At 47.8% G+C, this 18,041-nt stretch overlaps 1 long non-coding RNA gene across 1 annotated transcript; it reads right to left on the bottom strand.

Annotated features, from left to right (window-relative positions):
- Window positions 1–8,118: 8,118 nt before the first annotated feature.
- Window positions 8,119–18,010, bottom strand: LOC108447619. The gene is made up of 3 exons (XR_001863269.1): window positions 17,934–18,010; window positions 15,192–15,199; window positions 8,119–8,130 (listed from the first exon to the last, which is right to left on the bottom strand). It is a non-coding gene; the product is annotated as an uncharacterized LOC108447619 (long non-coding RNA).
- Window positions 18,011–18,041: the final 31 nt, after the last annotated feature.

Raw genomic sequence — 18,041 nt, 5'->3', positions numbered from 1 at the left:
TGGCTGGGGAGCAGCCAGATGCATCTTGGTACGGAGCATTGCTTCAAGAAAATGCCGAGGGAAAAGCCCTCGTGCCAAGGGGCAGCACCTGAGCTGGTGGGGCAGCATGTGGGGTGCCAGGGGGAAACTTTCACCTTTCTCCTTTCATTCTGTCAGTCCCTTCACAGTGCCGCCAGACAAGAGAGGGGTTATTAGGAGAAAAGGGGCTTAAATTCAGGGGGAAGAATTCCTTTTCCATAATTGTCTGTGTTCAAATTGATGCAGAATGCCCTTGCCTTACAATTTCAATGCTATCAGTTAAAGGAAACCCTGCCTTTTCTATGCTTTTAGGGAATGGACTGACAGGGAATCCCCATTTTCCATTGTTTTACAGTTTAAATAGAAGGGGAAAACTTTGAAAATACTATTTTATGGGTTTAAATTATGGCTAACTCTCCCATCTTCATCATCCTAAGGTTTAAATTGAGGGGGAAGCTCAGTTGTCCTTCCTTTTTAAGGGTTTAATTGAGGAGAAAATCCCCCTTTTCCCATCATTTGAGAAATTTAAAGTGAGAAAAATCCCTCTTTTCCCAATATTTTAGGGGATTAAATTAAAGAGGAGAAGCCATTTATTTGCTATTGTATTGGTTCAAAGGGAGGCAAACACCTACTGTAACCTCCTTTTAAGGGGTTCAGTTGAAGGAATCTCTCCTCTTTTCAGCATTTTAAGGGTTTAAATCTGCATTTCAGGGTTGCTTTTACCTGGGCCCTGGTACCAAATACCTTGTACAGGAGCAAGCCCAGCACATACAGAACCCTAATACCACCCAAGAGTCTATTAATTTTTTCTTATTTTTATTTATAATGTATTAAGAATTCTTATTTTTGTTTATCATGTATATAGCCCTAATTAGAGGTTCCAAGGAGAGTTACATCATTAATACAATTACTATTCTTCTCTACCCTACTTAGTCACAGGTGGAGTACTACTCAGTAATCACTAAGGAGTAATTATGCAAGTTAGCAACAAATTATCTAGCTGCATTCCCAAAACACAAAGTTTGATTTCTTACCGGTCGGCCACCCTTTTGCTCAATATAAAAGCAAAAAAAGAAAGCATTGTCATTTACCTGAAGAGTTTTCTATCGAGCCCTTTACTCACCTCAAATTTGAGTCAGAGGAGCCAAACAGTGGCAACTCCTAGGAGGGCTTTTATACCTTGCAGGATTTGGCTCCTCCCTTTTCCCCAGGCATCATGGGAACGAGAGGCGGGCCCGGCCAGGGGTATATTGACCCCAGCCTTTTGTAAGGGGCTTCATTCTCTCTCTGGGATTGAAGAGGGCAAGAGGTCTTCTCTTATTTCAATGATGGGGCTCTTTCTGTTTATCTCAGCTTGTTTTCAGTAGCTACTTTTGGCCTCTAAAGCAACAGAGGCTTTGAAGACACCACAAAGAAGATAGCATTGAATACAAGGAGTATTTAAGTTCACAGTTTTGGCTTGTGTCTTTAGGGGTGGTAAGGTGGTTTTATAATTTCTGTTTGGTGGGTTTTTTTTTTTTTTTTTTGATTTTTTGGGGTTTTTTTTTTTTTTTTTTTTTTTTTTTTAGGAGCAGTGCACGTTACTGCAATTCTGGCTTGTGTCAAGTATGGCACTTCAAATTTTTTTCAGCAGATTCATTGTCTCACAAAAGGGACCTACCTAGTGTCAAAGATGATGTCTGATATTGAGGCTTCTGATAGGTAATTTGAGGATTGTCCCTGGGAGAGGGAGGGGGAGCAGGGTACCAGGTTAGGAGTTACTGTGGAGGTGGTTTTTGAAAGCAGCACAGTGGGAAATGGCAGTCATTCAGGAGCCCCTTAAGGTTTTTCCACAACCACAGCAGCTGCATTTACATGTCTTATGGCATGCAAATGCATCCACTGCACTCACAGAAATGCTATGTAACTTTGTCTCTCGCTAACCCAGGTACCCTTCACAATAACAGCCACAGCCTTAGACTAGGGATGAAGTTGCAGACTCAAGGACCTAGGTGCACTTAGGAGAGGGCGAGTGGCCAACTTGTTGGGATTTGGCCCATGTGCCACTAAACCCATTCTTTGATTTTGGTTTTTTTTATTGTAGCTGACTAAGAGGCTAACCAGCAGTTACGGGGCCGGCTGAGGCAGACTCATTCCATGTTCAGTGTGGATTCATGTTGCCAGTCATCCAAAAGATGAATCAGGGGCCATGGCCCGGAGCTGGGCCGATAGCAGGGTAGCGGGTTGGAGATTCCCGGGAGAGATTTAAAAATTAGCAGAGGGGAAAGGGATGTCCTCTAAGGGGCCTCCTTAGGACAGCTAAAGGGAGTGGCTCTGCTTCTGATCACAACCGTAGGGTGTGCAGAGCAGTTCCAGTTTGTCTTGTGTTGTCTAGTGTCTTGTGTTGTCTAGCGTGCCTTTGGGATCCCTTGGATCAGATATCTCTGCCTTTTCCCCTGGAGGGCCTTATTGTGAGTGTCGGCCATCATCTCTAGATTCTCAAAAGTTCACGCTTTTTGGCACAATGCCAATATAGTTTGTTCTCTTACTGGCGGGCTTGGCCATGTCTTGGAATCGCATCTCAGAAACGTTGAGTCGGATGTCTTTTGAGGCCTTGTTCCCAGCTCTATTGCCATCCATCCTTTCCAGCCGTGAGTTGTAGTGTCCTGGGGCTTGTAAGGATATGGGGAGCATTCTGAACGTCACATTGTCTTGCAGTCATCTTGATCATCGTGACTGACGTTCTTATAACAGGTCACTCTGTTACAATCTTGTCCTCTGGCTCCTTAGAGCCTCCTGCATCCACGTTGCCATGCCATCGGTTGTCTCTTTTGGCATTGTCTCGGTCCTTGCTGTCATTCTTCTCCCCGAGAGTTTTTTTAATCATTCTTGTGTCATGCTGTTTGTGGCATAATGTGTTGTTTGTGTTTAGCCTGGAACTGCTCCGCCCTGTGGAATAGAGCGGGGGAGTAGGAGGAATAGAAAGAAGACTTTACAGGTAAGCTTTAGCTTTGCTTAGCCACCCGAGTCACACTTTGGACGGAGCAACTGTGCCGGTTTGGCGAGAGCGGTATGGCGGCGTCTCGCAGTTTTCTAGCTATTCATCTTATAGCACGCTGTTGTTGGATCCTAGGTGGTTTGCTTTGACAAATGAGAACTTGGGAAAGGTTAAGCTTTCCCTGTGTCTGAGTGACTTTGACAAATAATTTTTTTCGCAGAGGCAGAGGGATAGGATGTAAACCCAATAGGAACGGAGGAGGCCAGGAGAGCACGGTGAGGAGGTGGGTCGGCACCTGAGCTCCAGCAATGGCCTGACTTTCGGCTCCATGTTTACCTCATAGTTCGGCTCTTCGTTTCATTTTGAAGACACGAAGCGCTCGGCACCTGGGAGACCGTGAGCTAGCCGAGTACCGGAGACCGAGATAACTATTGATTCCTGCACAGAACTAGATGCTACCAGAGATGTTGTATTAGTGATAAAACTGTAAGCATCCTTTGTTTTTTTGTGTTTTACAGGTGGTCCGCAGCATTCAAATCACTATTCCAATATGATAGAGACCCTTGCAGAAAGAGGTCACGGTCAAGTGGTCTCAGATGAAAACTACCACGCTAATGTGACACTTTTGGACCCTATGTGGGTATGTGCCTTTCCTTTTTGTTTTGCCCCTTCTCGCCCGGGAAGGTCGGTCATCGTTTGGCTTTTCAGGGGAGGTGTAAATGGTGGCTATGTTACAGCATTGTTCCGTGTCCTTATTTTTAGGAAGTAAAGCCGGATAGCAGCAGTCACGGTCGATGGAGCAAGGTGAGCCGTGACCGGTAGACTGATTCCTTGAGTGCCAAATTCTGGTAAAGCTCTAGGCATCCATTGTCATTTGTGTGTTTTAGGGGGTTCTCTTTATTATGCTGAGCCCCCTCTCCAACAGATCCGGTTCGCCACCCTCGTGAGCCCTCTGGAAGTATTATGGGACTCTGCGATGAAGCCTTTACCTTTTTCATTCGAAGGTGCTGTCTGGGTAGCCTTCGGCAATGGCTGAGGAGTTGTGGTGAGTTGGGGAGGGAGGAGGAACCAGGGTCTGCTCAAGTTTCAGCAATGCCACATCACCTCGTCTCCTTTTAACCCAGGTATACCCCGCGATGACCTCGTCAGCCTTGGAGCGTGGCTGAAGCGTGCAGCCCGAGGACCCCGGCCTTCTTAGGAGACGGTGAGTAGTGGAATTGTCAGGTTTTGGCCAACGTGCCACTAAGTTCCTGTAGTGATGTTTGGTTTTCATTGTTGTAGCCGACTAAGAGACAACAGCCTGGTGACAGGAGGAGCCTCCTGGACAGTGAGCTGGCCTTCTGTTGCGCCCGAGGAGGATTTGCGTCCCCAGATGTCTGAAAGATAAGCTGAGGGCTATGATCCACAGAGGGAATGAAAGCAAGCTGTCGGGGCTCACCGGGAGGGATTTTTGAGTCAGCTTTGGAGGCGGGTATGTCCAGGAAGGGGCCCCATAGGCCACATAAAGGGAAAGTCTCACATTTGATCACAATGCCGAGGTGCGCAGGGCAGAGCAGTTCCGGTGCATGTTGTGTCACTTGTCTATCGTGTGTTCCGTGTCTTTTGGGCATCTCGTGTTGCAGGTCTTTTGCCTTAGCCCTTTGATGTGCTTGCAGTCATGTTTTTCGTTGAGAGTTTTCTCTTGTTGTTGCATCCCCTCATTTGTCATCTGCTGTATCATGGGTGCCTGCATGGGTTTGGCTCGGAGCTGCTCTGCCCTGCTGCACACTCTGGCATATAGGTATAATAGAACAAGGCCCGGGGGCTTGAAATTGGTAATGTAGGGTGTAGTTTGGTCTCTAGATGGTATATTCTTAGATTGACACAAGATGGCTAGAGCTGTTCTCATGCAGCACTTTGACTTTTGTCATTACTTTCTTTCAGATGCAGATGGATTAAATCTGTGGCAGAGCACCCCATACTGGGTGAGGGGGTTCCCGCAGGAAGATCAGTCACCATTTGTGTTTGCAGGGCAAGTGTAAATGGTGGCTACATTACAGCATTGCTCCTTGTCTTTATTTTTAGGAGGTAAAGCTGGATAGCAGCAGTCAAGGTCAAGTGAACGAGGTAAGCAGTGACCGGTGGACTGCACCAGTTGTTACTGATTGGATGCCAAGTTCTGGTGTTCTAAGCATCCATTGTCATTTGTGCGTTTTAGACAGTCCACTTGTATTATGCTGAACCTCCCTGCCGACTGGCTGACAGACCTGACTCGCTGCCCTCATGAGCCCTCTGGAAGTATTATGGGACTCTGTGATGAGGCCTTTACCTTTTCCTTTCGAGGGTGCTGTCTAGGTAACATTTGGCAATGGCCGAGTAGTTGCGGTGAGTTGGGGAGGGAGGGAGGAAGAGCGAGAGTCCACTCAAGTTTCAGCAGTGCTGCATCACCTTGTCTCCTCTGAACCCAGGCATACCCTGTGATGACTGTGTCGGCCTCTGAGCGTGGCCGAAGCGTGCAGCCCGAAGACCCCGGCCTTCTTAGGAGACGGTGAGTAGCGGACTTGCTGGGGTTTGGCAGATGTGCCACTAAGTTCCTGTACTGATGTTTGGTTTTCTTTATTGTATCCAACTAAGAGACAGCAGGAACTTCCCAGACAGCAAGGCAGCCTTCTTTTACACCCAAGGCAGATTCACATCCTGAGCATCTGAGAGATAAGTCGAGGGTTACGACCCACAGAGGGGATGAAAGCAGGTTGCCAGGTCAGAACTCACTGGAAGGGATTTTTGAGTCAGCTTTGGAGGTGGGGATGTCCAAGCAAGGGCCCCTTAGCCCACCTAAAGGGAAAGTCTCACTTTTGATCACAATGCTGAGGTGGGCAGAGCAGTCCTGGTGCATGTTGTCTCACTTGCCTATTGTATGTTCTGTGTCTTTTAGGCATCTTGTGTCTTTTTCCTTAGCCCTTTGAGGGGCCGGCTTACCAGAAATGCCGGGCACCATCCTTAGCATCTTTGCGTTCCCCAGCTGGGTGCTGATACCATCAGACCTTTTACCGACAAGCTCAGATGTGCATCAGAATCACATCTCTTTAGAAGCATTCAGTCAGAGGTCTTTTATGGTCTTGTTCTGAGCTGTATTCACAGCTGTGCACCACAATGATCCATTATAGCCGATCAGGATTTGTCAGAATGCAAAGAGCAGTAGAGGATTCTGACCATAAGATTCTCAGGCACCCATCTTTGCGGTTCTCGGAGGAAGTCCTTCTGTTAGCATCTTCTTCGAGCCTTGTTGGCTCACCGTCGGTCTCACCTAGGTCATCTCACTGCGCATTCTCTCAGTCCTTGTGGTCATTCTTCTTGCTGAGAGTTTTCTCTCTCCATTGCATCCCCTCCTTTGTCATCTCCTGTATCATGGGTGCCTGCATGTATTTGGCCCGGAGCTGCTCTGCCCTGCTGCACCGTCTGGTGTATAGGTGTAATAGGACAAGCCCCAGGGCCTTGAAATTTGTAATGTAGGGTGTAGTTTGGCCTCTAGATGGTATTCCTAAATTGACACAGGATGGCTGGAGCTGTTATTAGGCAGCACTTTGACTTTTGTCATCACTTTCTTTCAGATACAGATGGATTAAGTCTGTGGCAGAGCGCCCCATACGGGGTGATGGGGTTCCTGTAGGAAGGTCAATCACCATTTGTGTTTGCAGGGCAAGTGTAAATGGTGGCTATGTTACCGCATTGTTCTTTGTCTTTATTCTTAGGAGGTAAAGCCGGATAGCAGCAGTCAAGGTGAAGTGAGCGAGGTAAGTGGTGATTGGTGGACAGAATGAGTTGTTATTGCTCGGGTATCAATTTCTGGTGCATCTATTGTCATTTGTGTTTTTTAGGGGCTCCACTTTATTACACTGAGCCCCCTTGCCAACCGGCCGACAGACCTAGCTCTCTGCCCTTGTGAGTCCTCTGGAAGGATCACAGGACTCTGCAGTGAGGTCTTTACATTTTTCTATTCGAAGGTACCATCCGGGTAGCCTTCAGCAACAACTGAGCAGTTGCGGCGAGTTGGGGAGGGAGGGAGGAGGAGCGAGGGTCCGCTCAAGTTTTGGCAATGCTGCTTTACCTCTTAACCCAGGTATACCCTGCAATGATGGTCTCAGCCTCTGAGTATGGCCGAAGCGTGCGGCCAAAGGACCACAGCCTTCTTAGGAAACGGTGAGTGGCGGAATTGTTGGGGTTTGGCTGATGTGCCAATAAGTTCCTGTAGTGAGGTTTGGTTTTCTTTATTGTAGCCGACTAAGAGACAACAGCCCGACGACGGCCAGAGCTTCCCGGACAGTAAGGTAGCCTTCTTTTGTGCCCCAGACGGATTCACATCCCAGGATGTGTGAGAGATGAGTCAAGGGGATGGAAGCAGGGTATCGAGTCAGGGCTCACTGGGAGGGATTTTTGAGTCAGCTTTGGAGATGGGGATACCCAAGAAGCGGCCCCTCAGGCCACATAAAGGGAAAGTCTCACATTTGATCACAATGCCAAGGTATGCACGGCAGAGCAGTCCCAGTGCATGTTGTGTCAATTGTCTATTGTATGTTCTGTGTCTTTTGGGCATCTCGTGTCTTATGTCTTTTGCCTTAGCTCTTGGATGTGCTTGCAGTCATGTTTTTCATTGAGAGTTTTCTCTTGTTGTTGCATCCCCTCATTTGTCATCTGCTTTGTCATGGGTGCCTGCATGGGTTTGCCTTGGAGCTGCTCTGCCCTGCTGCATAGTCTGGCATATAGGTATAATAGAACAAGGCCTGGGGACTTGAAATTGGTAATGTAGGGTGTAGTTTGGGCTCTAGGTGATATTCCTAGATTGACACAGGATGGCTGGAGCTGTTAAGTTCTCATGCAGCACTTTGACTTTTGTCATCACTTTCTGTCAGATGCAGACAGATTAAATCTGTGGCAGACCGCCTCACACCAGGTGAGGGGGTTCCCACAGGAAGGTCAGTTGCCATTTGTCTTTGCAGGGTGAGCGTAAATGGTGGCTACGTTACAGCATTATTCTCTGTCTTTGTTTTTAGGAGGTAAAGCCGGATAGCGGCAGTCAAGGTGAAGTGCTTGAGGTGAGCTGTGACTGGTGGAAAGAAAAAGTTGTTATTGCTTGGATGTCAAATTCTGGTACAGCTCTAAGCATCCATTGTCATTTGTGTGTTTTAGGTGGTCCGCTTGTATTACGCCTAACCCCCTTGCCAGCTGGCCGACGGACCTGGCTCGCCACCCTCGTGAGCCCTCTGGAAGTGTTACGGGACTCTGTGACGAAGCCTTTACCTTTTCCATGGGAAGGTACTGTCTGGGTTGCCGTGGGCAACGGCCTAGTATTTGCGGTGAGTTGGGGAGGGAGAGAGGAGCAAGGGTCCGCTCGAGTTTTGGCAATGCTGCATCACCTTGTCTCCTCTTAACCCAGGTATACCCTGCGACGACAGCATTGGCCTCGGAGCGCGGCCAAAGCGTGCAGCCTGAGGACCCTGGCCTTAGGTGACGGTGAGCTGCAGAATTCTTGGGTTTTGGCCGAGGTACCACTTAGTTCATGTGCTGAAGTTTGTTTGGTTTTCTTTATTGTAGCTGACTAAGAGACAACAGCCTGGCGACGGCAGGAGCTTCCCAGATGGCAAGCTGGTCGTCTTCTGCGCCCCAGGCAGATTCACATCCCCAGACATCTGAGAGAAGTTGAGGGCTGTGATCCAGAGAGGGGATGAAAGCAGGCTGTCGGGTCAGGACTTGCTGGGAGGGATTTTTGAGTCCGCTTTGGAGGTGCGGGTACCCAAGAAATGGCCCCTTAGCCCACATAAAGGCAAAGTCTCGCTTTTGATCACAATGCTGCGGTGTGCAGGGCAGAGCAGTCCTGTTGCATGTTGTGTCACTTCTCTATCGTGCGTTCTGTGTCTTTTGGGTCTCTTGTGTCGCAGGTCTTTTTCCTTAGCCCTTTGATGTGCTTGAGGTCATTCTTCTTGCTGAGAGTTTTCTCTCCTTGTTGCATCCCCTTGTTTGTCATCTTCCGTGTCACAGGGGCCTGCATGGGTTTGGCCCAGAGGTGCTCTGCCCTGCTGCACAGTCTGGCATATAGGTGTAATAGAACAAGGCCTGCGGACTTGAAATTTGTAGTGTAGGGTCTAGTTTGGCCTCTAGATGGTATATCAAGATGGACACAGGATGGCTGGAGCTGTTCTCATGCAGCACTTTGACTTTTGTCATCACTTTCTTTCAGATGCAGATGGATTAAATCCATGGCAGAGTGCACCATACCGGGTGAGGGGGGGTCCCAGCAGGAAGGTCAGTCACCATTTGTGTTTGCAGGGCAAGCGTAAATGATGGTTATGTTGTAGTATTGTTCTTTGGTTTTAGGAGGTAAAGCTGGATCTTGGCAGTTAAGGTGAGGTGAGCAAGGTAAGCGGTGACCGTTGGAAAGAAAAAGTTGTTATTGCTTGGGTGCCAAGTTCTGGTACAGTTCTAAGCATCCATTGTCATTTGTGTGTTTTAGGTGGTCTGCTTTTATTCTCCGCACCCCCTCGCTGACGGGCCCAGCTCACCACCCTTGTGAGCCCTCTGAAAGTATTATGGGACTATGTGATGAAGCCTTCACCTTTTCCATTTGAAGATCCTGTCTGGGCAGCCTTCGGCAACGGCCGAGGAGCTGCGGCAAGTTGGGGAGGGAGGAGGAGTGAGGGTCCACTCAAGTTTCAGCAATGCCACATCCCCTTGTCTCCTCTTAATCCAGGTATACCCTGCAACAACAGTGTCAGCCTCGGAGCACGGCCAAAGTGTTTGGCCTGAGGACCCTGGCCTTCTTAGGAGATGGTGAGTGGCAGATTTGTTGGGTTTTGGTCAAGGTGCCAAAAAGTTTATGCACTGATGTTTGTTTGGTTTTCTTTATTGTAGCCGACTAAGAGAGAACAGCTCAGCGATGGCAGGAGCTTCCCGCACGGTGAGGCGGCCTTCTTTTGACCCGAGGCAGATTCACATCCCCAGACATCCAAGAGATAAGTTGAGGGCTGCGACCCACAGAGGGGGTGAAAGCTGGGTGTGGAGTTATGATTTTTGGGTCAGATTTGGAGGTGGGGATACCCAAGAAGGGGCCCCTTAGGCCCCAGAAAGGCAAAGTCTTGCTTTTGATCACAAGGCCGAGGTACGCAGGGCTGAGCAGTCCTGATGCATGTCACTTGTCTATTGTCCGTTCTCTGTCTTTTGGGCATCTTGTGTCGCAGGTCGTTTGCCTTAGCCCTTGGAGATGCTTATCACAAATGCTGAGCATTATACTTAGCATCTCTCCTCTTGGTGTTCCTCAGTGTGGTGCTGATACCATCAATCCTTTGACTTGTCAGCCTGGAGGCGCATCAGAATTGCATCTCTCTTTAGCGACGTTGAGTTGGATGTCTTTTCAGGTCTTGTTCTGAGCTGCATTGACAGCTGTGCACTGCAACAATCCATTATAGGTGATAAGGACTTGTAAGAATGTGAAGATAGCTAGAGGATTCTGCCCATGCAATTCTTGGGCGTCCATCTTTGCGGTTCTTGGAATAAGTCCTTCTGTTAGCATCTTCGTCTGCCAGGGTTCTTGGAGCCTCATTGGCTCACCGTCACTCTTGCCTAGGTCATCTCATTCCTCATTCTCTCGGTCCCTGTGATTATCTAGCCCAGAGTTTTCTCTCTTTTTGTTGGGTCCCCTCATTTGTGATCTCCCGTGTCATGGGTGCCTGCATGGGTTTGGCTTGGAGCTGCTCTGCCCTGCTGCACACTCTGGCTTATGGGTATGATAGGACAGGGCCTGGGGACTTGAAATTTCTAGTGTAGGGTGTAGTTTAGCCTCTAGATGGTATTCCTAGATTGACACAGGATGGCTGGAGCTGTTCTCATGCAGCACTTTGACTTTTGTCATCACTTTCTTTCAGATGCAGACAGATTAAATCTGTGGCAGAGCGCCCCATACTGGGTGAGGGGGTTCCTGCAGGAAGGTCAGTCACCGTTTGTCTTTTCTGGGCAAGTGTTGAGGGTGGCTCTGTCACAGCATTATTCTTTGTCTTTGTTTTTAGGAGGTAAAGCTGGATATCAGCAGCAGTCAAGGTGAAGTGAGTGAGGTAAGCGGTGACCAGTGGAAAGAAAAAGCTGTTATTGCTTGGGTGCCAAGTTCTGGTGCAGCTCATAACATCACATTGTCATTTGTGTGTTTTAGGCGGTCCCCTTGTATTACACGGAACCCCCTCCCCAACCAGCCGATGGACCCGGCTCACCGTCCTCGTGAGCCCTCTGCAAGTATCACGGGACTCTGCGATGAAGCCCGTACCTTTTCCATGTGAAGGTACTGTCTGGGTAGCCTTTGGCAATGACCGAGGAGTTGCGGCAAGTCAGGGAAGGAGGAAGAGCCAGGGCCCGCTTAAGTTTCAGCAATGCTGCATTGCCTTGTCTCCTCTTAACCCAGGTATGCACTGTGATGGCAGAGTCAGCCTTGAAGCGCGGCCGAAGCGTGCGCCCCAAGGACCCCGGCCCTCTTAGGAGACGGTGAGTAGTGGAACTGTTGGGTTTTGGCCCACGTGGCACTAAGTTCACACCTTGATGTTTGGTTTTGATTATTGTAGCCATCTAAGAGATAACAGCCCAGCAACTGCCGGAACTTCCCAGATGGCATGGTGGCCTTCTTTCTCACCTGACACAGATTTGCATCCCTGGATGTCCGAGAGATAAGTCGAGGGCTACGCCTCACACAGGGGATGTGAGCGAGGTGCCGGGTCAAGACTCACCAGTAGGGATTTTTGAATTAGCTCTGGAGATGGGGATGTCCAAGAAAGGGCCCCTTAGGCCAAAAAATGGGAAAGTCTCACTTCTGATCACAATGCTGAGGTGTGCAGTGCCAATCAGTCCCAGTGTGTGTTGCATCACTTGTCTATGCTGCATTCTGTGTCTTTTGGGCATTTTACATTGCACGTCTTTTGCCTTAGCCCTTTGAAGTGCTTGCAGTCATTCTTCTTGCAGAGTGTTTTCTCTCTTTGTTGCACCCCCTTGTTTGTCATCTCCTGTGTCACAGGGGCCTGCATGGGTTTGGTCCAGAGCTGCTCTGCCCTGCCGCATAGTCTGGTGTATAGATGTGATAGGGCAAAGTGTGGGGACTTGTAATTTGTAATGTAGGGTGTAGCTGGACTCTAAATGGTATTCCTAGATTGACACAAGATGTCTGGAGCCATTAAGTTATCATGCAGCACTTTGGCTTTTGTCATAACTTTCTTTCAGATGCAGACAGATTAAATCTGTGGCAGAGCACCCCATACTGGGTGAGGGGGTTCCCACAGGAAGGTCAGTTGCCATTTGTCTTTGTGGGGCAAGCATAAATGGTGACAATGTTCCAGCGTTGTTCTCTGTCTTTATTTTTAGGAGGTAAAGCCAGATATTGATGTTCAAGGTCAATGGAGCGAGGTGAATGGTGACTGATGGACAGAATGAGTTGGTATTGCTCCAGTATCAATGTCTGGTTCAGCTGTTAGCATTCACTGTTGTTTGTTCCTTTTCAGCCGTCCACTCGTAAGATGTCCTGGCCCAGAGTGCCAGAGGTCAGGTGGGTGCAAGCTTAAGGTATAGGTGTGGCATACTTCAGTTGGAGCGGGAAGGTTGTGATTTCAGCGTCTCTTGGCATGTTTTTTTGCTTCATTTCTTTGCAGGTGCTGCCGCTGCCCTAGGTGTGCCAAGGAACAGAGGCGAGCAGGTGAGTTGGCATTTAGGCGGGGTGACTAATAGGCGAGCGGTATGCGGCAGCATGCCAAGCATGTTCACTTTGTGGGTATCGTCCAGGCCACCTCCAGAGTCACATGAAGATTTGAGGTGAGCTGGGGCAGCAGTGTGGAGGAGCCCTGGGGATTAATATTCTGGAGGGCGATAGTCATGTTTTCTGTTTTGTCATCTTAGGTACCGTGAGCCGGTGTGGAGCCGAAGTTTGGAAAGAGCCGGTAAGCAATGAGCCTCGGCAGTTACAAGGGAGGGGGGCGTTGCAGAAGGAGTCACTTTTGGGACGTCTCATCGCAGTCTGAATTTTCTTTCTTAATTTTCGCAGCCTCCAAAGCGGACTACAGGGAATGTACCAATGTCCACAGTGCCCACGTGTTCTTTTCTGTCAAGGATGGATTTTGTCCACTTATCTCTGAAAGCTAAGTGTTGGGACTAGTGGTCCGGAGAAGGGAAAAACCTTTGGAGTCACAGGAGGCAATTTGAAGTCAGCTTAGAGGAGAGGGCTGTAGTGGGACGGGCCCCTTGGAAGTAAAGGGAGAGGGTTTCTCCTCAGCATTACCCGACCCTTTGCTGGGCAGAGGAGTTCCATACCTGCGTTTTTGCGAGCTTTGTATCATCTGCCCTCTTTGAGTCTCGATGTCATCGTGGATCTTTTCCGCCTGAGGAGCCCGCCTTCGGGTCCGGAGCGGTTGCCTGGCAGTCATCGCCTCTTTCTCTAGGCCTACTGAGCTTCTCGAGCATCCTCTTAACAGCTTTGGCACTAACTTCTCGTAAGGAGTTATGTTTCACTGTCATGTGCTATTGCCATAGAGCCTTCTTTCCTTTGGCGTCATCGCTTTCTGGGTCATCTTGCAGCTGGAATCTTGGGTCCGTCAGGTGAAACTGCTGGGCAGTTTTAACTTCTCTCTGTGTTATGTAGTTTGTGTCTGTTATGTAGTTTGTGTCCATCCTCTTCTGTGTCAGGGCTTTGTTATGTCTTGATGCTTTATGGGGATTGTTCTGGGCTGTATTGGCAGCAGGGGGTCTCTGCTTGGGTACTTTCCCAGATCGGGCTTATGCTGGCATCTTTACATTTTTACTTTTTGAGACCAGAGGAAGTACAGGAGATGTTCTCATCCATCTTCCTTCTCACTCTTGGTAGTGCCTTCTTTTCATGTCCCATTCTCTTGGACTTCTATAAGGAGTGTATTAGACCCTCCTCACATGACCGCGGTAGTGCCGTAGGTTCCGTCGCCTTAAAGCGTATTGGGCTCGAGAATTAATCCTCTGGAGAGTTATCTCAAGCCCTCTCGTCATCTTTGCTTATATTCAGCGCACCACCTTGTCCATGTGCTATTTATAGTTGGAGCTGCCCTGCCCCAGCAGGGTTATGGTTAAGAAGAACAGTTAAAAAACTTAAAGGTTCATATCTTTTCTATGGGATTTTGGGTAAAAAATTTATGGGTCCAGCATGGGGATAACTCCTAGCCCTTGGCCCCTCACTGACTGCCTCACATCGTCTCGCAGGTCTCCAAGGCGGCTTTGGCTCTCCACAGCCACAGACGCTACCGATTTTCCCAGAATCTACCATTTGATGTTGATGAGCAGCAGCTGGAAGATGGGTTGAAGCATCTTCATCAGTAGAGTGTTTTGAGTAAGGGCAGCAGTCAGTGTGTAAGCTGAAGAGTGTGTAGTGTGTGACTGTCTGTGTCTGTCTGTGAGAGTTTGTGTCTGTCTTTCTGCTTCTGTCTGCCTGTGAGTGTGTGTGTTGACTGGTTCTAGCGTTGTGTGTGTGATTTTTTTGCCTTTCAGGTTTTTCAACACATTTTTAAACTTAGAATAAAAAACCCCAGCTGGGTTGTTCTGGTTTATTTTCCCCTGCGCCTGGGCTTTTTTCCTTCGGTCCCGGCCAGTTTGCGAGGCGACGTTCATCGCCAAGGTTTGGGTGTGGACTGTGCCGACACTGGGGTTTCGTCAGGCAGGACAACTTGGAGGCTCCCGGGAACCACAATCCCATGGAGCGGTTGAGATGAGAACGAGGGTGGGCCTGTGTGTAAGCTAAACGAGGTGTGGGTGGTGGATGAGTGTTATGTTCTCCACATGTTGCTGTTGTTTTGGGTTTCCTATAACAATAAAAGAAAATGTAATAAACTTTCCAGAAATAGAAAAATTGTTTTATTGTATTGATATGTATTTGGCTTGCATTGCCCTGTATTGTTCTGTATTTGTGTTTGCCACTGAATTTCCATGTATTGCTCTGTATGTAAATTGGACTTTTACCAGCATGTATACGGATTGTATTTGTACTTGTGTTTGTATATGTTATTTCCACATGTTTTGCTGAAGTGTAAATAAAAAAAGTCAATGAAGATGAATGAAGATACCCTCTTCTCCCCTCCCCTTCCCCCCCCCCCCCTTTTCTCCCTTTTGCTTCCTGTCCTTCTTTGATTTAGTAGTTTTTTCGCTGTATTTCTTCCTTTGCTCCTCGGTTTTGCTTTACTTTTCAGTCTATTCCTCACTTTACTTTTTCTAACTTTGTTTCTGTCTCTCTAACTCTTTCGCTCTTTTTCTCACTGTTTCTCTGTTTCTGTTTCTCTGTCTTTCTCTAGCTCTATTTCTCCTCAGCTCTTTCTATTTTTTGTTTTTTCTCTTCAACACTAATTCTCTTTTAAACTTGGTTTCTTTTTCTCTCAAGCCCTATTTTTCTCTATTCCTTTTTGTCTCTAAATCTATTTTTCTTTCTCTATTTCTTTTTGTTTTCTCTCTCACTTTAACCTTCTTTCTGACTGACTTTATTTCTGACTGACTTTCTAGCGGCTTTCTATGTTTCTTCCTAAATATCTTTCTAACTTTCAAAAGTTCTTTCTACCTTTGTTGGTTTCTAACTTTTCTTTTTTTTGAATTTTCTTTGTTTCTACCTTTCTGTGCTCCTAACCTTGTTTCTATCTTAGTCAATTAGAAAATTAGTATGTGTATATCCTCTGAGACAAGGCAGGCCACAAACCAGCCCTCCCCCACCAGGTTTGGGAAAAAATAAATTTTCCTCAAAGGAAAGTGTTAAATAAATAATTTTTATTTCTTTCAAACACACAGAAAAAGGATAATGATGCTAAATAATAGCACCTCTTGCTCTGCTGAGAGAAACCTGGGAAAATTTCAGAATCTTTCCATAGATCTCTCTCTTCCCCCTCCTTGGAGCTGGGATGGGGCACTGGGCCCACCTCCAGGGCCAAGGCCTCAGTGGACATTCCTCCCCCCTTGTGTATTCTGGTGTGGAAACGGTCCAGCAGAGGGGAAAAAAAAAAAAAAAAATCCCAGGAAACCAAAAGTGCAACTGTCTGTCTCTCTCCGGAGAAAGAAAAAGGTGATTAAAAAACTGGCCGAAAGCAAGCAGGGTGCTTTCCCCACTCTCGCTCTCCTGCCGCAGCTGAAAAAAATGTCTCTACCTCTGTGTGACCTTAAACAAGCTGCAACCTCCTTTGGAGAAGTTTTGCTCAGGTTTTCCTTCCCCCCCTCTCAGGCTCAGTTTAATGGCACAGAAAGGCACTAAATTAATTTCTGGGCATGGGGTGGCGATAGGGGATACACATCACAAAGTCACCCCAAGACACTATGTTTTGAACTTTCTAGCTGTCTAACTTTGGTTTTAACTTTCTACCTCTCTAACTTTGTTCTCTTCTAAATCAGTTTGTTTCTAACTTCCTACCTTTCTTACTTTCTACCTTTCAAACTTTGCATGTGTCTAACTTTCTATTTCTTAACAGAAAGTCAAAATGCAGGAAAAGCACCAGAACTGCAAACAGGCCTGGGTACAGCATGGCCTTTGCGGGTCACTGTCACACCAGGCCCTTACGGTCTCTCCCCACCTTTCTCGTAGGCTCCCTTCAGGTACAGGAGGCCTTGCTCACTGGTGGTTTTGGCTCTTCTCTGTTAAGGAAATGAGTTGAATTTCCTTCTCAAATCCAATAGGCTTTTATATTCAGGCTTCTCTGCTGCAGGAAACTGCACTCAGAGACCGGTGTTTGTGTCTGGACAATTCCAGAAAGTGAATGTAATCCCTGGACGTATAAAGAAAATGCCTATTCATCACCTCTTAGGCAATGAGAGGCAAACGTCAGGCCAGACCGGAGTGGCAGCCTCTTCACCAGTTCACTGGTTGAGCTGGTGCCAAGGCGAGCCCAGTCCCTAAATTTCCCTTGCATGCCTCAAGGCATGCCTCGTAAGATTTGCACTCATTCAATGGACAGGATTGAGCCGGTCTCCCATGTGGCGAGCATCAGGCGACGTTCTCTTTGCCGCACATCGGTGACTCCAGGGGATTCTGGAGTAATACAGACATGCTGGCTAGAGGAGGCACAAAAGAGCGCTTTCCTTTCAAACACAGGAACCGGTAAAAAAGCGTGTTTTGTCTCTCACTGCCTGTGTTCCCTTCAACCCAGGGAGGCCGTATGGAGCCGATGACTTCCTGCCTGTGTTGACATATGTGCTAGCCCAGTGTGATACGCCAGAGCTGGAGACTGCAATCGAATACATGATGGAGTTGCTGGATCCATCCTTGCTGCGTGGAGAAGGTCATCTGTTTTTTTTTTTTTTTAACTAGAAGTGCCTGAAGGACTAGCGAGGGGGCGTTCTTCCTCATAGCACAGTTGCTCTTCCCCCCATTTGAGTAGAAATCCTAGGAGGGGGAGACCTAATGACAGTGATGTTGGTAGTGTAGCAGGCGAATGTCATGAGCATTTCCACTGCTGGATAGCTTGCAGAGCACAAGCCCCAGCGGCCCAAATATGCGCTGCTGTGCATCGCTTTATGAGCAAATATGTAGTTTCCGACCGGTTTTGACCGAGCAGGCAAACATGTGCTCCGTGCAGGTGCCGAACGGCCTTAGCCTTTTGTGCCTGAAAATTTCCTGAGTATTTCTGGGGCAGCAGCACTCAGCTAATTGTGAGGCACATAAAGAGACATGGGTTAGGTGCTGTGTGAAAACTTTTGGGGGACTTCTTTGCACCTCTGGGGAAGTGCTTTTTGAGAATATTGTCCTCTTTTAATGATCTTTGCTTCTTCCTAATATTTGCTTCTCACAAAGCATTTTCATGAGCCCTAGGAATGTATTTCTTGCGGCATTTCTTGCACGAGGGCTTAAGTCTGCTAGAGGCAAGGAAATCTGCCTCCTCACTGTTTCCATGGTAGCATTTTTAACGAAGAAGTTTTCTGCAAGGCTCCGGTAGGCCCCAGAATCTAAAACGTTTATGGGGAAGTGTTCCGGTTTGGCCAAATTTAGAAATATACCTCTGAGAGAAGGTACAAACCCCTTCCCCCCCCCCAGGTTCGGGAAAAAATAAATTTTCCTCGA

Source organism: Corvus brachyrhynchos, unplaced genomic scaffold, assembly GCF_000691975.1.
Source record: "Corvus brachyrhynchos isolate BGI_N302 unplaced genomic scaffold, ASM69197v1 scaffold137, whole genome shotgun sequence".
NCBI lineage: Eukaryota > Metazoa > Chordata > Aves > Passeriformes > Corvidae > Corvus > Corvus brachyrhynchos.
This window is presented reverse-complemented; position numbering and strand designations above follow the sequence as displayed.